Consider the following 22248-nt stretch of genomic DNA (forward strand, 5'->3'; position numbering starts at 1 on the left):
AACTATGTCAAATAGTTTCCCAAACTGTACAAAAGCAGAAACAACAACTGAAGACAAGTTTTTAAACTGTTTTGTTTTAACAGAAGATAACTCCATGAAAATTTGCAATTCTATTTGCCTTTCACCTCAATGTCTGAATGCATTTTGTACTAAAATGCACACCCAAACCTTTGGGACAGTTTTGGAGGTGGGAACTGCACTGCAAAATTTGGGAAAGTGCACCTCCCCCCCAAATAGCAACATTCCGATCTGCTTACAATTTAGTGAGGTATTAGGTCAGTTTGCTTGAAAATTCAGACTGAACGACATTCATCTTCTTCCTCCCTGTTTGAGCACAGAGAAAGAATGGTTTAAGTATGCCTGGAGGTGAGAGGACAGATGATCGCAGAAGGCCTAAGGTAATAACCAGGTATGTTTCAGTTGGTGAACTACTCCTCTGTTTTAAAAGCAACACATCCAGCACAGCACAGAAAGTTGATGGGAACCAAGAGGAACGAAGTTTAGATGTGCAAATGAATGCGATAACATGCCTGAAGTGGGACCCCACAAAATGTAGGACTTGTCAGAAGAGAAAGACTTGTTATTTATGGAACAGATATTTCACCTTGATTCTTTTTCATAAGTAAAGCTACTGTTATCAAGGGCTGCAAGCCTCAGATCCACTGACCTCCAAAATATTGTGACTGCCGTCAATATACCTTCTTGCAAAGGAGACAAAGCTTTCAACCCACCAAGACATTCACCCAAGATTCATGTTTCCCATTTGTTGGTGTAAGGGTTGCATAGGACATAACATAACCACTATACGAATATGACTTATGCTAAGTGCTTTTCAAGCTGTATAGGGCAATATGACAATCCTTCCATCCCATGATACTATGCCATGCCTTCCTCTGTGGCAATATCTTGCAGAGGATGCATTATTGGCCTTCATCCAAACACCCTTCACATACCCTTTATTCCTTTACTTATAGAGACTCTACACACACACAGTGCTAATCTTGCCCATGAACTGCTACAGAGCAACTCTAATACTGCCATCACTGGCTGAGCTGATGAGAAAAAATAAAAATTTAAGCACATAATCTGTTGGCGCAGATGTATAAGCACAGAGACAACAATTTCCCCAAATATTCCAGGGCACAATTGTTTCCTGCTCTCCTCTCCATTCTCAAGCACCTCTCAGCTTGACACACTCTGAATCCCAAAAGGCAATGTGCCTTGAATTCCATTTTGTTCCTTTGGTTTATTTATTATCCTTTCTGTTTGAACTTCCACCTCCTTCTGCAGAGGGAGCAAGAGAAGAGATAAAAACAGCAGCAGCCTCAAAAAGGTACAAGGGCAGAGACAAACCTAATAATACGTGACAAAGAAAAGGGCATTTTCTCAAAGATACTTAAATCCAACATGGATTGAGATAAACTTTGAACCAACTGGTTGAACACAGCAGCACAAGGGTGGGATATAGAAGGGCTGAGTTAGCCCTAAAACAACCCATGCAATTGTGCCTGCTTCAAAAGATTGCATAGTGGGAAAGGGTATGGAAATCAAGCCATATGACTGACTTTCTTTAACTGTGTTAACCTCAACCCGATTGGCTTGGACCTAGAGATGGGTATACAGTCAAACCTTGGTTGTTGAAAGCAATCTGTTCCGGAAGACTGTTCGACTTCTGAAACGTTCAGCAATGGAGGTGCGGCTTCTGATTGGTTGAAAGAGTTTCTTGCACACAAGCAAAAGCCATGTCAAATGTTCAGGTTCCAAAAAAATGTTCAAGAACCGGAGCATTTACTTCCAGGTTTTTGGCGTTCGGGAGCCGAAACGTATGATAACGGAGGCGTCCGGGAACGGTGGTTTGACTGTATCTGTCAATTTTTGTTTCTCTCAGTTTTGTATTATTATTATTTTTTCAATCTTAAGTGCAGTTCCTCACATTTGTACATCAGTCTGTATTAAAAGAAATAAAAAAGTCATCTTGAAAACTCATCATTTGAGTGCAAATTTACCCCATTATACATAATTTTCTATGCAGTTTTGTCTTTTTGCAAAACAATTTGCCCTCCTATAATGAACTTTTGTGTGTTATTTTCACCAATATATGCACACTTTGCCCTACTATATATGCATTTTTGCCTACAAGACATGGCTGGAGAGCTACATTGCAAAATTCAGATGTTTGACTTTCAAAGGATTGCTGCGTTTCAGTTCATGTATTGTTTCACAAAGTGCAAATTAGATGGGCTTGCCTTTAAATGCTAACTGAATTTATTTTCTCATACAACCCTACTTGGACCTGACCTATCTGACTAGACCTGACTTTTCATAACACAGGAAGGCAATTCCCATATCATCTCAGTAGGTATATTAATTGAATTCTATGAATTGATGAAATTAGTTGTTACTCCACAGGGAGAAAAGATAATATAAACCAGCAAGGATGGTGACTGTATGAGTTGCTAATCGCTCTCTTCCCCCAGCCCTCCATTTCAGGCAATGCTAGAGTTCCTTGGAAGCTTCCCGGGGATAATACAATGAGAAAGAGCTTTGCCTGCGGCTATTAACATACCACTATAATGTGCAACCAGGGCAAAGTGTCTACATTCACACCATACTTTTAAAGCACAGCGATGGCACTTTAAACAGTCATGGCTCCCCCAAAGAATTTGGGGAGCTGTTGAAGGACTACAAGAAGTTTTGTAAGGAGAACTATATGAAATATTGCAGAAAAGATTTATGAGAATGAATTTTAAGTTATGGATTATAAAAAAGTAATACAGTGGTACCTCGGGTTAAGTACTTAATTCGTTCTGGAGGTGCGTTATTAACCTGAAACTGTTCTTAACCTGAAGCACCACTTTAGCTAATGGGGCCTCCTGCTGCCGCCGCTCTGCCGGAGCATGATTTCTGTTCTCATCCTGAAGCAAAGTTCTTAACCCGAGGTACTATTTCTGGGTTAGCGGAGTCTGTAACCTGAAGCGTATGTAACCTGAAGCGTATGTAACCCGAGGTACCACTGTAGTTAGGATAACAAATGTAAGATTAAGAGATGAGGTTTGAAAATCATTAGATGTGGCTGATGGAAGTCTTGGGCTAAAATAGCCAAAATGTTGTATAAGATGAGATGATATGTTCTGTTTGGAAAATATATGTAAAAACTAATAAAAATGTATATTAAAAAATACAAAAATTTTGGGAGCTGTAGTTCATTAAAGGTGCTGAGAGTTGTCAGGAGACGCCTATTTCCCTCCCAGAGCTAAAATTCCCTGAGTTCCCTGGGAAGAGAGAACTGCCAAACCACTCCAGAAGCTATAGCTCTGGGATGGGAAAAGAGGGTCTCCTAAGAACTCACAGCACCCTTAACAAACCACAGCTCTCACGATTCTTGGGGGGAAGCCACAACGGCTTAAAGGGGTATCATGGTTTTAAAGGTATGGTGTGAATGTGGCCAATGTTGGGCATAATCTTGAGGGGGTGAGGAATTCTGAGCTCAGAAGGAGCAAATAGGCCTAGTCACTGTGGCCAGCATCCTACAATAAAGGAATGTCCATCCTAGAAGATCAGACCCTCCAAGTATCCCTATTTTCCAGGGAAAGTCCTAGATTTACAACAGCCATCTGCTGTTTCTGATTTGATCCCAGAATGTCCTGCTTTTCCTCAGGCTATACCTATTTTCACCAGAGAAATGTTGGAGGGTATGGAGTTATGCAACCTCTGAGCCAAGGAAATAAGTAAATATGCAACATTTAGAAGACATCTGATGGCATTCTTGTACAGTCGTACCTTGGTTCTCAAATGCCTTGTGACTCAAACGTTTTGGCTCCTGAACACCACAAACCCAGAAGTGTTCCTGTTTGAGAACTTGTTTCTATATATATTGGAAGTCACCCAGAATAGCTGTGGCAACCCAGTCAGAGGGGTGAGGCATCAATAATAAAATTATTAATATCATTATTATGGAGTAGGACGTCCCTATTTTCATTGGAGAAATGTTGGAAGATGCCCCTGCTTATATTCTGCAAGCAAGATGGCAGATCTGCAGAGCTCCCTCAACAAATGTGTTAGTTCAGTGTTTCCCAACCTTTTTTGGGCAAAGGCACACTTGTTTCATGAAAAAAATCTCGAGGCAAGCCACGCCCCCTCCAGCCAGCCGATTGGCTGGCCAGGAGGCGTGGCCGGATGGGATTCCCCTGCTCTCGCGGGGGCTGAGATGGGATTCCCCGCTCACGTGGGGGCGGATGGGATTCCCCGCTCACGTGGGGAAGGGCGTGATGCCCGCAACCCCACCTCCTGGGGCAGGCCCAGTAGCGAGCGGATGCGCAGGCCAAGTAGCGAGCGGCGATGGGATGTGGGAGCTCGCTCGCTCGCCGTCCCGCGTGTGCTCGCCGCCGCCGCCCCGCCTCTCACCGCCCGACTCGCCCGCCTCCACGGAACACAAGGCAAAGTTCCACGGCACACTACTGTGCCGCGGAACACCGGTTGGGAAACACTGTGTTAGTTTAAAAGCATTTCCCCCCATTCCTCTCTCTTTATGTCTCTCTCTCTCTCATGACAAGATGGTTTAGAAAGCCCTGCTCTGGCAAAACGAGATCCTCTAGTTCATCATTCCTACATCACCTTCTGGCCTTCAATTCACTTAAACCTAGAACAGTCGTGTTTGAGCAGGGAGTCACCTCTGCCACATTCCTTCGCCTCCCTTCCCAAGCACACAGTCAGACTGCAAGGATATTAACATGGATGGCAGAGCCTGTCAGCAGCCTGACAACAGCGAGATTTCATTAGCGTCAAAAGGAAGAGCGGAAAGTGGGGAGCGGGGTGGGGTGGGGTGGGGAGAAAAACGCCTCCTGGAGCCCCCCTGAGGAACTCCCCTCCAGTTCATTCATATTCTACAAGTCTCACACAACCTTCAGTGGATGCCAGGTGCAATAAAGGAAAGTTTGCCACTGAGCCTGATGGCAGAACAGCCCCCGAGGCCCTCCTCACACTGCCTCCAGGCACAGAGTAACTCTGGCTGGCTTTGGCGAACCAGGTCCTCACCTCCTGGCAGGAAAGAAAGCACACTCGGATCCTTTCTTCTTCATTGCCTGGGGCTGGAGGCGGCTGGAAGAAAAAGGGAGAGGAATGAAAGGGAGAAGGACAGGGGCAGGCAGCGAGAACCACATTCCCATAATCCATAGCTGCTAATTGATTCGGAGTTTCGTTTCCCTTCTTCGTCTTCTCTGAGTCGACCCTTTGCGTGTCACGCCTTGGGACGTCCTTCCCCCCCCTTTCCCGTCAGTGCAACAGAGGAAGCCACCGCCAGCCTCAGAGAAGCCCTTAGCCGATTAAGAGAGTCCCCACTTGGCATTCCGCGTACACAAATGCTCAATCTGCACGCGGCGGCAAAGAGTATTTCTGCTCCCTTCTCTCTTCGCAGCGTCTGTGCCTTCCCCTTGAATAAATCAATACGAACGTAGCCCCAAGCCTCAAACAGAGAAAGAGATTGCTTTCACCTTCAGCCGGAGACCCCAGGGTGAAGGGGCTGGTGGAAATGCGCGGAGGCAGCCTGAATAAACCCAGCCAAAATTAAAAGGAACCTGTGCGGGTTCCTTTTACTTATTTATTACTTATCTGCTGCTTACAGGAACACAAAGCAAATAGAGAGATACTCTGGACTGGCACGTGGGAGACAGGCTGCAACAGTTCTGTTTGCTTCTCCGGAGCTGCAACACTGCCTGCATGCTGCGTGGACCAGAGCTCCTCAAGATTCATGCATTAGTTAATGCACCTTCTTTAATAGATCTTTGTCTTCTGTGCCACAATTTCAAAGCTGCTAAGAATAATTCCAGAACATGAAAAGAAGAAGATTCCCGGGTTCTTGTAGCCCTTTAACACTGAGACTATCTTCATCCTACAGATTACTTTTAGTCTCCTTTTCAAAGAATTTCAAATTATTTAAAGCTTAGCAGTCTGACACAAAGTGTAAAGCAATAACAACCACAAAAGGTTATAAACTCCAGGCTAGCCAAGAGAGAGCAATAAGAAGGTTCAGGGCAGCCTGATTACAAACATTTCAAAAACAGCCCTTGCTGGGAGTCAAAGGCCTACAAAAAAAGGGAGTCCTGGGTGTCCACTTAAACATGGGATAATTCTTGGTCTCAAAGACCCTTCCAAAGATCATATTCCACTTTTTGTGCCTCCACTGATAAGGCCCCCAATGCCCCCAATGCTACCTGGGTGGCTATTCAGCAAGGCGGCCATGGTTGCAGTGGCAAGGCCAGGTAGGGCTCTGGGGCTCAGAGACCCCCAGTGGTAGGCAGGACAGGGATCCCTAATTCGCACCCCCTCAAAATTGTGCACCCAGGGCTACAGCCCCTCTTTCCCCTTCACACTACACCCCTGCAAGTGCAGGACCCCAAAGAGAGAAACACTCTTGCTCTTACACATATACACACATGCACGCATGCAGAAACACCCATCTACCTCTGTTCATACTTCTCTAAATGGTCTCCACTTAGATTTAGAGGAGACCATTAAAGGTAAAGGTACCCCTGCCCGAACGGGCCAGTCTTGACAGACTCTGGGGTTTGTGCGCCCATCTCACTCTATAGGCCGTGGGCCAGCGCTGTCCGAAGACACTTCCGGGTCACGTGGCCAGCGTGACAAAGCTGCATCTGGCGAGCCAGCGCAGCACACGGAACGCCGTTTACCTTCCCGCTGGTAAGCGGTCCCTATTTATCTACTTGCACCCAGTGGTGCTTTCGAACTGCTAGGTTGGCAGGCGCTGGGACCGAGCAGCGGGAGTGCACCCCGCCGCGGGGATTCGAACCGCCGACCTTTCGATCGGCAAGCCCTAGGCGCTGAGGCTTTTACCCACAGCGCCACCCGCGTCCCAGAGGAGACCATTAGGATGGTGCAAAACCTGTCCCCTTATCATTATGCATTTTTCCACCTTCCACCTATTTGGAGCATTTATCCTGCTGATGCTGCATTTTTCGGACCACAAAAGCAGGCAAGCTTCTTCCTCTTCTTCTTCTTCTTCTTCTTCTTCTTCTTCTTCTTCTTCTTCTTCTTCTTCCTAGTGGATCCAAAGCATCGTATACATATTATGTACAATTGTAAATTATATCCACCCCTGCAAATAGCAGCTCAGAGCTCCTGCTTCCTTTCTCAGTGTCAGGAAGATGACTCTCTTTTTCTCTGGCGCCTGTAATACTGCTAATGTCAGATGTCAGGGAAAACTACATGCCCTAGGCTCCTGGCACTTGTAATATGACATACATACATTGCAGACACCAAGGAAGCAGAGAGAATCCTCCAAGGCTTCCCATACCTTTCAATGACGAAAGCAGTTCCAGTACCAGCTGCCAGCAGCCAAGAAGTTTAGGAGGTTCATAGAGTGGGCCGATATGTACGAGTCTTTAAAAAAGGGAGTGACCTTCTACACTTCTACTTATAATTGCTGGCACCCACTCAGAATGAAGCCCTTCATTAGCCAGAGTACTAGCATAACACATGCACTATTGACTTGACTCTGCAGTGCCCAGGAACCTAGCGAGTCAAATACTTGGTCCACCTAGCTCAGTATTAGCAGGGGCAGAGGAAGGGGGATGCAGTAGGTGCAGGCCACCCCCAGTGTCACCACTGGGGGGGTGACAAAATGCAGGGCGGCACTCACCACGGGGCCTGCAGCGCGCCCGAGCCACGGGTTTCTCCTGGGAAACGGTCTGCCCACTGCCTCCCCCCCCCAGCTGTAGGGTGGCTGAGTGGGAGGAGGTAGGCAGACTCTGGAGGCCCCACGGTGTGCCCCACCCTCAGCTCGCGCCACCCCAGGTGCCTGGGCGCCTTCCTCCGCTGCTGAGTATTAGGACTTTTTTAAAAGCCAGAACTCACCAGAATTGAGTTAAGCTTAGGTGGGCACCATTGCCATCATAAGAGAACAAGACAGTGTTTATGGTGAGTTCCAGCACCTCCTTTTTTCTATAAAAATAGCCCTGCTCCGTATTGCCCATACCAAGAGGCAGCAATTCCCGACTGACATGGAGACATTGGAGATTGAAACTGGGCCCTTCTGCATGCAGAGCTGAGGTCCCACCACTGAACTATGGTGTGCTCCTCATTGTCCATTGTGCAGATGATCCATTCAATTTGACCATGGAGTCAGCGACAACATCCACAAGCTGGCTGCCTTATCGGGACACTTATCCCCAGCTGGAAATGTGTGCTATTTGCAAGAAATTATGGATACTCACTGCTTCTCATCCAACACATGGCGCAAAGTCTGATACAGACATCTGCCAAGAAACACCTTGTCTTCTCCAGGCAAAGCATTAAAATCTAAAAATAGAGCATCTCCTCTCCTCCCATCCCTACCTTCTCCCACCCAATTATAAAGTTTGACACTATCTGTTAGCGTTCTTTTCTGTTGGCATAAACCCAGGCACAAACACAGAGAAATTAATAATAATTGTTGTGTCGAAAAGAAAAAGGATAAAAAAAGAGGATGCAATCAGGACGCAGAACAGAAAGCAACACAAACAAATGGTATTTATCCTCCCATACGATCCTCTCTCTTTCCTCCCCCGTTCCCAAGGGACAGCGATGATAATGCTGGTGAAAACAGATGAATCAGGGCTAATGTGAGGATTAGGAATGGATTCCAAAGCCCCAGCCCAGCCTGGAAGAGAAAGCGGACTCTTAATTGAAATCAGAGCTGGGATTTTGAAGCCTCTGCAGAGTTGGGTTAAGTCCACCGGGGCCATGCAGACAGAGAGAATATGAATGGCGTCTCTTTTCAGGAGGGCCCAAGAAGGGGATGGGGAAAGCTTTTTTAAAACATCCATTTGCACAGAAGCACACTTGACTGGGGGACAGACAATAGCTGGGGAAGGAACCGTAATAATTATCTTTGCTCAAAATGTGCATTGGCAGGGGTGTGGAACTGGATCTAGAGAAGGCAAGCTCCTCGTCTCCCTCACCAGCCATGGGCAAAGGATGGCAGGTGGATGGGACCATCCACCTGTCAATCACCTGATGCCATGGTGATCGTTGGGGCTAGCAACCTTCTCTTTGTGAAGTCAGGTTTGAGGCAGATGGGCATGGTTCGGCCAAAACAGCTTCACAATCCCATGGGGAGGCCTGTTGGGCTCCCCACCCTGATGTACACAGTCATTTCTTTTACCCTGCTCTTGTTTCTGATCAAAAAAGATTTCTGAAACACCATAAAATCTGGCAGAACTTGAATAAATCATTGGGATGTGGAAGTGACTGGGTACACCATGGAGGACAACAGTTCTGCCACCACAACCTGTGTGACCAAAACAATAGGGCATTCTGCAAACCACATATGGTTGTCCATTGGAAGCTCCTGGTTTTGCCGCCTACCTGAGCCTGCAAGAGAGAAAGAGAAAGGGTGGGGCAGTAGCTGCATTTAACTCCTTGACAACCAATAGGAGATGCCATGGCAAATCTCTGCCCATGTTTTACAGCTAATTATACCCTAACCCAGGAGTTTGTGGCCCTCCACATGTACTTGGATTGCCATTCCCACAATGCCTGACCACTGGCCATGCTAGCTGGGGCTGATGGCAGCTGGAGTCCCAAAACTTCTGGAGGCTCTCATTTTTACCAATGAGCTAAACTTTATGCACAGCTGAGTGCTCTAAGCTTTCTACCTCCGAATGTTAAGCCCCACTGTGTCCAAAATGGGGCTTCTTCCAAGGTAAATTCATATAGGACTTTGGCCTTAATGGATTAATCCACTTATTAAAGCTTTGAGCTCTACTTTTTACTGCTATAATGATTTGCTGCACTATCCTTCTCCCACTCTCTCTTAATCCTGTTATTTTATTATGGTATTTGACAGATCTACATTTGAATAAACAAATGGAAATCATATTAAATTTCTCCTGTGCCACAATATTTTATATCACACAGTACTGGTAGAATCCAGAGTTATTTTCAATTAAATTCTGTCATTACAGGTCGAGAGAACAGAGAAGTTGAAGATGATAAGAAGGGAGAATTTCCTCATTGGAGTTATGACAAGACTCAGAAAAATTTGCATGATTTTAAAAGATGAAATATGATGATTGGTCAACAAATTTAATAAAGCATTTGCCATTATTTGATTGGGTCTGGTCTTGTACAGGCTGCATTTGTCTTTATGGATTGCTTCTGCCTGCTCTTTTATGAGAATTATTCTATTATCTCCACTCTTGTTTATTTTCCTGTAATTATACTGAACGAAATCAATTAATATTTTTTTTTAGTTCATCAAAACTGCCAACCATCCTTCCAAAGGTTTTTACTCCCACTTTTTTTTAAAGGAAATGCAACTTTACAGCAAAACAACTTGTATTCCAGAACATTGTCTACACTGTTTAGAAATATTGTTGTTATGATTTTCTTGGTTGTACTTGAAAATCATTTAAAAAACAACAACAGTGGAGTGAAATAGCATGGGGGAAAGATAATAAAAAATGGGGGAGTGACTGTTTCTTACCCACCCAATATCCAACATGGTGTAAGGAAGAATTGGGGGCAGAGGTGATCAGAGTAATGATATTCTGCTTCTTCCATGCAAGCTGGATTTCTTCTCATATAAAACTACTTCTTGCACATATAAAACAAAGGGAAGGTGCATTGTAGTGGCTAATACTGTGATCCAGGAGGGAGTCTCAGGTTGAAATCTCACCCCTGCTCTCTAAGTGACCTTACATACTTCAGGTTCGCCAGTGGGGACCAAAAACAAAGAGGAATCCAAATAAGCTTTAATATAGGAATAGGAAACATATGATCCTCCATAAGAACATAAAAAGAGCCACGTTAGATCAGGTCAATAAACCATCTAGTGTAGCAACCTGTACTCACAATAGCCCACCCGATACCTATGGAAAACTCACAAGCAGGACCTGAGCACAACAGTAATCTCCCCTCCAGTGGGTTCCAGCAACTGGTATTCAGAAGGATTATTGTCTCCAGTGCTGGAGACAGAACATATCATGGCTACCAACCATTGATGGCTTCCTTCTCCCTGCGTTTGTCCAGTCCTCTTTTAAAGCTAGGAATCTGTCCAATCCTCTCTTAAAGTTTGATTTAGGTTAGTCAGGTTGTGTATATGATTATTAACTACTGGAAGAAGAGCAAGTTACACTGTGAGAGAGTGGAATTTGCAAGATGCCATCTACAAGAATCAACCAGGGCACCATAGCTTAACGACGGAGGGTTAAAACTACATGACTGGCTACCGACGAAAGAGGAGTGGAAGATGAAATTAATGGACTATGCAGTACTGGATAAGATGACAGGGAGAATTTGAAACAGGTGGGACCAGAAATTCTTGAAAGATTGGAGTAAATACGTGAACTATTTGAAAAACAATTGTAATCAATTGACTATGCTTGTAGGATTACAAGAAGGAGAACTATATGAAATATTGCAGGGGAAATTTATGAGAATGGATTTTAAGTTATGGACTCTTAAAAGTAATAGTGAAAATAATGAAATGCTAGGCTAAGTGATGAAGGTTGAAAATGGTTGGTTGATGTGGTTGATGGGAGTCCTAGGCTTATAGCCAAAATGTTGTATAAGATGAGAGGAGATGTTAAGTTTTGTTTGGAAAATATATATATAAACTATGGCACTTGAGCCAGCTCTTATGGGTTCAGTTACATTTTCAGATTCAAGCATCACTTGTGTGGGGTGTTTGCAGCTGATACTATGAATCCCACTGGTTAAGTGCAGAAGAATACCATTTGCAAGGAATTGCAGGTTGGGAGAATGCTGTTCACATCCTACCTGTTGGCCACTGTGAGAACAGAGTACTGGATTGGATGCACCTTGGTCCTGATCCAGCAGAGGTCTTCCTATAGTCTCATGTTGTTAAAATAAGCAAGTTGAATAATGTTTGGTAGCACTGGTCGAGCATGGTCCAAGACACTTTGCTGCCTAAGGCAAAAGATAAGTTGGTGCCCTTCCTGTTTCATGTAGAGAAGCTGTCCAGATTGACAGCTGAATCATATTTCAACACTAGTGCCTGGACATCATCCCCAACCATATACGAGAGCATCAGGCAGGTTTAAGGGACATAAGGCAGGCTGTGCAGCACGCATAGGTTTGTGTGTGCTGCACAGCCACCCCCTGCACTTTAGCATTTTCTGTTGATGGTACCTGTCTCATTTTGCCTAACTGTAGAGCCGGCCCCAGGTTTTAAAGGATGACAAACTGCTACTCTGTGCAGATTCACTCTGAAATGTAACAAAGGCACATTTGAGGTTAAAATGAAACCAGAAGGCTCAAGAACATAGAAATAACCTTTTGAGACTTTAGCAGATTAAGCAGCACAGATTTATTTCAGCCTTAATTGACACCAAAAGCATAGTAATTAGTTGTCACCTTAGCAATGGTTGCCTTAGAAATAGCCAATAAACAGGTAGATCTTGTTTGAAGCCACAGAGTTAAGTTACACTTTTACATGAAAAAGGAGGGACCCTGATCATCGCTTCGCTCTTTTCCAGAGAAGAACAGAAAATAAAGACACATATCCCAATCTCCAGGCTATCAAGTTATGGCCTTTACTTTAGTAGGCAATTGTACAACTGCATACATTTTCCTACACCTAGTTCTAACTGACCTATTTCTTTTTCATTTAAGAATAATTTAAAATGATATACAAAACTATGCAAAAACCGTATCCTCAGAATGAATAAGGATAATCCATATAACAAGCTATTTCATATTATTTTCTACATTAGATTCTTAGCCACGGGAGGAAGCTCCCCCCCCCCCACAGCATGCATATTGACAAGGCAGCTATGGCAATAGATCACCTTTCCTAAAGGGTTTGGAAGAATATGATGCTAACGTCCAATACCAAGATGAAGGTCTTCCAGGCTTGCATGCTGAACATGCTGCTTTATGGAAGTGAGTCGTGGGCAACCTACAACTGCCAGGAGTGATGATGCCTCAGCGTCTTCTGCATGCACTGCATCAGGAAGATTTGGGACATCACATGGCAGGACAGAGTGTCACACCAAGATGTACTCTCCTAAGCCAACATTAAATCCCATATTTGTGACTGCACACATTAGGGGAAGGGCAGGAGCACAGTAGTACAGCATCTGCTTTGCATGAAGAAGGACACCAGTTCAATCCCTGGTGTCTCCAGGTAGGGCTGGGAATGATCCCTGCCTGACACCTTGGAGAGTCAGTGCATACGGTTCTGAGCTTGACAGACCAGTCATCTGACTCAGTGTAAGGCAGCTTCCTATGTTGCCATATTATATCAACCCCATCATATCCTGGTGGTCCTGCCCCAAATGCTCATGCTGGCTCTAAACCCAAAAGAGATTTTACAGGAGGTTTAAACACAGGAGGCTTGTATGGCTCACCAGTCAAGGAAGCCAGGGAGGAAACTTTACTGATTCAGAACAGATAAAATAAAATTCTTTTTCACACAGAACATAGCTAGACTATGGAACTCCCACAGAAGGCAGTGATGGCCACCAACTTAGATGGCTGCAGAAGTAGATTAGATAAATTTATGGTGTGGAGGACTATTGATGGCTTCTGGCCATGATGGCTCTGCTCTGCTTCCACAGTTGGAGTCAGTAATGCTTCTGAGTACCAGTTGCTGGAAACTACATGAAGGGAGCGTGCTCTTGTGGTTGTGGGCTCCCACAGGCACCTGGTTGGCAGCTGGTGGTGAGATCTGATTGCTGGACTAGATGGGCCATTGGCCTGATCCAGCAGACTCTTTCTGTGTTCTTATGCAGAAAATGTGGTGTCCTTCAGATATTGTGGACATCATCTCTAGCTATTTACCTTGCTGGCTGGGCCTCACAGAAATTGCACTCCACATCTTCTGGAGGGTGCCATGTGGCTGGCTCTCTCTCTCTCTCTCTCTCTCTCTCTCTCTCTCTCTTCTCATAAAGAAAGGAGCAACAAGAAATTCCTGATGCCAATCAGCTACAATTAAGTCCAGTGCCACCTAGTGACTGAACTAGATAATGGCATGAGCCACATGCCCACACACGAATTCAACAGCATTTCCCAGTCATTCTCTCTTACACTCACACAACCCCATATTCCATTTATGCTACTAAGCCAACCAAATGATCACCATTGATGGCGCTGTCCCCTCACTTCTCTTCTCCCCTTCCTACCAACACCCATTCCAACCAACGCCCCCATCTGTCCCTAACAAGCATAGTAACAGGTGCTTGAACTGTTCCAAATGTTCAGAATTTTTTCCCAATGGTATTCTATTGCATCTCAGCAGCTGAACCAGCATGGGTGTGCATACGTGCATCTGTGGGAGTCTTTTTAATCAACCAAAACCAGAACTCTCTCCTGGGAAAAACCCATGGTCGAGTTTGAACCCTGCAGCCTACGTGCTTTCCTTCACATTTTTATTTTTGTCTTCTGCATCAGATTAGGGGACCAACTCCTAAAGCGATTATTTCCTGCAACTTTACATGCTGTGTGCTTTAATTTGGTACCTCATTTGTGTCTCTATGGAGAGAAGCATGTTCAACCTGATGGGTTTGAAGCTGGCATTGGCTTCAAAAATCAAAACTGCAAAAATAAAAATAAAACCCTCTGCTACTACTACTACAGACCATGCGACGTAGTCTTGCGGTGAGAAGGGAAGGATGTACTAGGCTGCTGCAAATCCCTGCAAAGTTCTGCTCCAGACTCCCATTGCCCACTTTTATCTGCTTGGCTCCTCTTACTTCTGCTTCCCCGTGAGGCTGCTGTCGCTGTCACTCAGCCTCAGGCAGCAAGCCCTTCAGGCTACAATGGCTGATGGCAGCGTGGAACCCACCAAATGCCATTTAACAGAGCAACAACCATTTCCATGAACTAGTGGCTCCAGTTTTAGGCCACTTCCACACCAGCTAGCCATTGAACACAGAGCCGGCACAGCCAGTAGGAAGGGTGAGACCACTGACTCAGGTAGCAGAAGCCCCCACAGGTGGCATGCCTAGGGGTCCCATGCCTGCCTGCCACCTCCACAATTGGCAGAGAAGTGCCACTGTCACCAACACCAATTGTAGGCAAGATTGTGTCCATGCGGGGGGGGGGGGAGATCTTGCCTGAATTTGGTGCTGATGGAGGTGCTGCTTCTCCACCAGTGGCGGAGGTGGCAAGGCGCATAGTGGCTGCAGAACAGGCAATGATGGTAGGAGTCGATAGGTGATGGTGGGAGCAGCAGCAGGGCAAAGCAGCACTTCCTGATGCACTGTTGCTGATTGAGCACACACCCTCCAACATTTATCCCATGAAAATAGAGATGCCGCCTCTAATATTTCTCTCACAAAAATAGGGACATCCTATTCCATACACTCTTGAGAGGCTCTTGAGAGTCCCATGGACTGCAAGAAGATCAAACCTATCCATTCTTAAGGAAATCAGCTCTGAGTGCTCACTGGAAGGACAGATCCGGAAGCTGAGGCTCCGATACTTTGGCCACCTCATGAGAAGAGAAGACTCCCTGGAAAAGACCCTGATGTTGGGAAAGATGGAGGGCACAAGGAGAAGGGGACGCCAGAGGACGAGATGGTTGGACAGTGTTCTCGAAGCTACCAGCATGAGTTTGACCAAACTGCGGGATGCAGTGGAAGACAGGAGTGCCTGGTGTGCTCTGGTTCATGGGGTCATGAAGAGTCAGACACGACTAAATGACCAAACAATAACAAATTTCCATACACTCAACAATTCTCCAATTAAAATAGGGACATCCTAAGGAAAACTGGGACATTCCAGGAACAAATCAGAATCTGGGACAGCTTCTATAAATCCAGGACTGTCCCTGGAAAATAAGGACACTTGGAGGGTCGGTGAGCACGCATCCTGATTTCTTTGAACAAATTCTGTGGGGATGCTTAGACAATGCTACTGCTTACTAAGGCTGTGCATGTATGCTGCCTTGTGAAGCCTTTGCCTCAAAAAGCTTCATATAAGTCCAGTCAATCAATCAATGCTCTTTCAGGATGACAGCAGCCATTCTCTTTTGAGAAGTTCCTCAAGCCAACAGTTATCCACAAACCAGCCCAAAACCCTTGGTCAATGCTGACCCACAGGGGGAAGTTAAATGATACTCGTTTCCTACCCCCCTGCTTCTAGTGATGGGGGAAGGATTGACACACACGCGTGCAGCATAACATTTTATTGACTCTTTTGGAATTTCCTCGGCACCACAAGCTGTTCCTCTGTCACTCCAGCCCTTATTGAATTTAGGGAGGTGGGTGGGATGGGGGAGAGGAGAGAAATGAACCAGTCCTCGCTCTCTCCATATGTTGCTTTGGTTAAGAAGCAAAGCTCACTAAATGTTATGGAATATGTAGGGAGAGGGCCAGGGGGGTTGGGGGTGGATGGGGAGGGAGAAAAGAAGATAAATCCATCAACTAACAAGATAAGTGCCTTGTTCCTCCATCTGTTATTGCTGGGTTCTTATCTGGGATTGGAGCGTGGCAGGAGCGGTACATCTTGTGTCAGGCATTATATCCCAAACTCATATGAATGCATTTTCATGCTTGCGGCAATCTGTGATCCGGGCACCGGCTTTCACAACACTTGTCCTCAGGCACTCCCCACCTCTTTGCATTGCAAAGCGAATTTGGAAATTGATGGCGCAGGAAAGGCAGTTGGGGTATGCAAGCTTCCAGAGAGTAGCTGCAGAGTTGCATTTGTACTAAGTAAATATTTCTGTACCCTGCAAATATATACACATCTACAGATATCCTTTATTTTAAAAAATAGACACATAATATGGATCACACTCTGCAATTGCTGTGGCCCATGCCTTATCTAGAATTGTTATCTGCATACAGTGAAAGAAACTCGGCTGAAGTGTCATAACTTATTTGTTGCTGTTGGGGGGGGGGGGGAGAGTCCAGCCACTTTCAAGGGAAATAAGAGAGCTTATATAATAATGCAAGGTGGCAAAGGGTTGCCCCATTTCACACACACACACACACACACACACACACACACACACACACACACCTCTTTTTTGCCACTTCCAAGTACCACCTGCAGTCCATTGCTGTGCTAGTAAACCATCCTGACTCAGGGAAGGAGGGGTACAGCACAGCAACTAACTGGGTTCTCAACTGTTAAAAAGTAATAATAATGTTGAGCTTTTGTCAAAGATTTGATAGGAAGATTTGATGATGATGGGGGTGGGGGTGGATCTTGCTTGACTTCAGAGAAGGCATTGCACTTTGTTGTTTAGTCGTTTAGTCGTGTCTGACTCTTTGTGACCCCCTGGACCAGAGCACGCCAGTCACTCCTGTCTTCCACTGCCTCCCACAGTTTGGTCAAACTCATGTTTGTAGCTTCGAGAACACTGTCCAACCACTGTCCAAGGCATTGCACTACAAATCTGCAATGCAATCTGCACATCTATGTATCTATCGATTTATATTTATGTCCACACACACACACACATTTATATCTGGACCACCTTAGAAAATGTACAGAAAAAGCAGCTGGGAAGCACATAGATACCCAGCAGGTGACACTAGTTCTAAAGAAGCTGCACCAGACTCCACCGCCCCTGGCACAAAAAGCAATAGGGTGCCTATATAGCTGCACTGGGTATAGTTTCTCATCAGAGAGTTTCAAAACTCCTTCCCTCTCCTCTCTCCAGACTCAAGTCTGTCTTCTGCACCTTCCCTGTTTCCGAGCACATGCAGGCTCCTCAAGCAAGGAAACTGAGTGCAACTCCAACCTGGTTGGCAATCCAGAGAGGTTGGAAGAGCCAATTGCCAATTTAATGAGCCACTGATGGGGATCCAGTCTGCAAAAAAAAAAAAAAAAAGTGTACAGGTCCTCATGATTTCAGAGTGTCTGCTTGCTCAAAGCTAGGCTTCTACTGATTCATTCTCAGGACCAATACACTTATTCCATCTGCAGATAAGGACAAAATGGCACCAATTCACGCCCTACCCCAAATCCCATGTACTTTAGCTGACCAGACTTGTACACAGGAGCACAAGAAACTGTCTTATACCAAGTCAGTCTATCTAGCTTCGTATTGTCTACACCAGTGTTTCCCAAACTTGGGTCTCCAGCTGTTTTTGGACTACAACTCCCATCATCCTTAACCACTGGTCCTACTAGCTAGGGATGATGGGAGTTGAGTCCAAAAACAGCTGGAGACCCAAGTTTGGGAAACACTGGCCTACACTGACCGGCAGTAGCCCTCTAGGGTTTCAGACAGTATGTGTCCCCCAGCCCTATCTGGAGCTACCACTGAGGATAGAACCTGGGGCCTTCTGCATGCAAAGCAGATGCTCTACCACTCAGGTACAGCTTCAAGGGAGGTGGCAATGGGACAGCATGCTGCACTGCACTTGGGGGGAGCAGACTAACTTAGGTGGTGCAAGGAAGGCAGTGTGGCACACACAGGCAGTAAGCTCACTATGCCTAATGATAGGGCTGGCCCCTTCCCAGATACCATCAATGGGCCTCCGGTAGAAAATCCAAGCTAACTGAAGCTTCTCTTGCAATGCAGACTCCCAATACACTGACTCCCTATAGGCCTACAGACAGCACTAACTGAAACCTACTTGCCCCAAGTAACCACCTTCGAGGCTGCTATCTGCCAATCATCAAAGCAGCAGACACTTCCTTAGAGAAACGCAAAGGCAAAGGAGACCTCATTTTGTATCGCCAGGCATCCTGCTGTGCCTACATTTTGGTATGAAAAATAAAAAAGGGCTCTTGCCATCTCCTCGCTCCCTTTCCGCCCCACCACACAAGAGGTTAAAGTGGTAAAGAACAACCTGGAGGCAGATAACAGAATGACAAGCACTCGATAAAAGGGAAACAGAAGCTGTGTAGGAAACTGGCAGAGAAGGTGTTGGGGATTTCTAGGGCAGCCACAGGAAGTGACAATGACCCCCCATGAACTCAATTTGCTCCACATCTCTAAACCTACCCCAAAATAAAGTGAAATAATAGTACTGCGGGACTCCTCTTCTGGCTTGCAAAGGCTTTGCTGAAGACTCTCTGACAAAGGTTGCCCACAGTTTCTGTCAAAAGTGTCAGATTGAGAAGCCTTTGACATATTATAAAGAAGTAGACTGTGGAATGCTGGGCTGTATGGCTTTCAAATTAGCAGGGGGGGGGTATTTTATTTTTTTATTGCATTGATTGCTATTCCCTTCTTCCTCTCCAAGGAGCTCAAGGTGGCCCCCTCCTCAATTAATCCCCACAACAACCCCTGGGAGGTAGGTTAGGCTGAAAGGCAGGGACAGGCCCAAGATGAGCTTCACAGCTGGGTGGGAATTTTCCGAATCCCCCCCCCCACACACAAAGTTCCATGCAAGTTTCCTACAAGACCACTTTCTCACAAGAGAGAGAGAGGGAGAAGAGAGCGCGTTTATTCATTGCATTTAGAGCAGATGACTTTGGTGGGGCTTCTGGGAGTTTCATACTGGAGGTGAGTGGGGCCAGAGGCAAGAGTGAAAAGAACAACAGACATGACCCATACCTCTGCATTCCAGTCATACAGAAATCAGGGGCTCCTACGCCTCTCCATCCCTGATCTAGAAAAGCAAAAATCATTAACCTGCTTCAAGAACATCCCAACCAGGCATGAGACACCTTTGAGCTCGACAGGGAGAAGTTTGGAGGGTCACATTTGGTCCACTGGCTGAAGTTTCCCCATTTCCCCATTTAGATCCTGCCTTGAAAGCTGTGCTGGTAGGATTTTCAGGAACATCCCCATCCAGGCACAGATCAATTATATTCAGCAAGTCTCCTGCATTGCATTCCCTGCAGCCCTGTGCAACTCTCACAGAATCACAGACATCCTTATTATATGTTTTTTCTTAGGAAAACTAGAATGGGGAGAGCCAAGCAAGGCAGAGTCAAAATCCTTGCAGCGAGGGCCTCTGTCTCCCACAAAGGCAAGGCAGCTGCCTGCACATCTTACTGAGTGCTGGCCCAAACCCCATGCCTGCTTGCCTGGCTGCCTTCCCTTTAATGAGTAGAAATCCTTCCTACTACGCATTAGCGCCCGATGTAATGATGCAATGAGTTTGCCATTTATCATCATAATGCCAGTCAAACGAACCCCCTAATCACATAAACACAAGGAGGAAAAACGATTAGAGTTTATTTGCAGAGCAGCTTTGAACTCACTTCTGCTGCTCCGGCTGCGTAAGTAAAGAAGACGAGTTCTCAGCCTGGTCTCTGGGTTCGCTCCATGGATGGCCAGGACTTCCCGGGGGGGGGGGGGAGGAACCCACCTACAGGCTTCTGCATATTACTGAGCTGCTGACGCTCACTGTAGGGTGGGTAGGTTTTTTATTTCTCCTTATGAGTGCAGAGCATCTTTGGAGATAGGCTCAAGGGCCAATTGCCTGTGGCTTGCCCAAATGTCTGGCTTGCTGTCTTGGTCCAGGATGTTTGGAGAGTACGAACCTCATTTCTCACAGAGCATACCGGAGCACTGTCTCATCAGAAGTCAGGTTTCAAAATGCCGCAGGGTCTCAAGCAGCAAGATGGGTTGCTAGAAAGAAGAGGGATCTGACAATGTGGGGAGAAACCAATAGGTAGGAGAACCCCTATTATTCTGTGTGAATACCAGGAAGTGGCACAGAGCATGCAGGTGCAGTGGCGTAGCATGGGGGGGCAGTGGCTCTGGGTGCAAAATTCTGAAAGGGGGCGCAACCAGGCAGCCCCACGACACGCTCCCTCATTGAAGCTGCATGGCTGAGCTCCTGCCACCTTCTGGAGTTGTGTGGAGGCATGCTGTACCTGGGCTGGGCATTCAGGGCTGGAGCAGCACCTACTTCTTCTCATGGCTGGTGAAGGAACATCTACGCACCTGCTCCTGGGCTGGTGGAGCTGGCAAGCCAAGAAGTCGCACAGCCACTGGCAGTGGCAGAGCCAACAGCCATGGACCTCCCAAGCTCCCAGCACGCGTCTCCACCCCAGCTGCCCAGTCCACCAGGGGGACACAACTCTTGCCCCGCCCTGGGAGCTGGCAACCCATGCTACGCCACAATGCAGGTATCATAAGAACCTAAGAAGCCAATGTCCCATCCAGTTCACCTTCCTGTTCTCATAGTGGCCAGTCAGAGATCGTTGATGGAAACAAGCATGTAGGGTTCAAGCACATGAGCAATATCCCCTCCTGTGCTACTCAAAAGCATCGCTGCCTCCAACTGTTGAGGCAGAGCACAGCCAACCTAGCTAGGACCCATCAATAGCCCTCTCCCCTATGACTTGGTCCAATCCTTTTCTAAACCCATCCAGGTTGGTGGCCACCACTGCCTTCTGTGGGAGAGAGTTCAATAGTATAGCTATACACTGTGTAAAGAAGTACTTTATTTTATCCACCCTGAATCTTCCAACACTGCAATGATTGCAATTGCTGACTAGGTAGGTGCCCTTGCAAGTGGCAAGTCTCTTCAAAATGGTTTGCCATGAGTCGGAAGAATATAGTGTAAATGATAAGAGAAGGTGATAGACGCTACTGCTGCCACTCTTGAAGAAGTGGTCAATTGGCCACACCCAGCCTTCTCTACAAACAGATCTCAAGTGGTGTGGTGCAGAGGAGGAGGCAATCATGTGAGCAAGCTTGGCATATGGGGAAAAAGTAGAGACCAGGCTATTCATGGTGTGGGCATTGCCAGGTGCTCTTGGGGAGAGGGGAAGCAGAGTAGGAATTGCTTTTGGAGGGGAACATTCTGATTGGCCTTTGGAGGCAGCAACACTTCTGAATACCAGTTGCTGGAAACCACAGGAAGGGAGAGTGCTGTTATGCTCAAATCCTGCTTGCTGGTTTTCCACCGGCTTTTATAGTTGGCTGCTCATGAGAGCCATACATGACCCCCCCCCCGCTGCCTTTATATTTACCTCTCTCTCTTTTGCTCATGTCATCACCTGCTACCCTTCAGCAATCCCAGGGCTGCCTTGTCATGTTCCACGAAAGCTGAAGGCACCCCAATGCCCTATGCAACTCATTCTAATTGCAATCTGTAGCTTTCCTCCCCTTGCAATCCTGGATCTGTCTCGCAAGTCAGTTGAAGTGTGTTTATTGCACAATAATTTCCTCATTAAGTCTAAATTAAATGCATATTTCAGAACCTCAGAGCAAGAGCAAATTGTTACATCTAGTGCTCAGATGTGAGGGGGTGAACAAACGGATAGATCTTCGGAAAGGACCTTGACTTTGAGCCAAATTACCACCCCGCTGATAGGACCGTGCAAATCCCAGTGGCCTCATAAAGTCACATCAGATGCTGAGGA

At 46.2% G+C, this 22248-nt stretch overlaps 1 protein-coding gene and 2 long non-coding RNA genes across 10 annotated transcripts in view; 2 read left to right on the forward strand and 1 right to left on the reverse strand.

Annotated features, from left to right (window-relative positions):
- The window catches only part of NTM (neurotrimin), an 825333-nt gene that overhangs the window by 740688 nt on the left and 62397 nt on the right, over positions 1 to 22248 (reverse strand). The window lies entirely within an intron of this gene.
- The window catches only part of LOC308574727, a 284187-nt gene that overhangs the window by 188731 nt on the left and 73208 nt on the right, over positions 1 to 22248 (forward strand). The window lies entirely within an intron of this gene.
- On the forward strand, positions 9326 to 10106 carry LOC308574012. Its single transcript, XR_014002301.1, has 2 exons — positions 9326 to 9388; positions 9960 to 10106. It is a non-coding gene; the product is annotated as an uncharacterized lncRNA (long non-coding RNA).

This window comes from Podarcis bocagei (assembly GCF_964188305.1).
Source record: "Podarcis bocagei genome assembly, chromosome: 15".
In the NCBI taxonomy this organism is placed as follows: domain Eukaryota; kingdom Metazoa; phylum Chordata; class Lepidosauria; order Squamata; family Lacertidae; genus Podarcis; species Podarcis bocagei.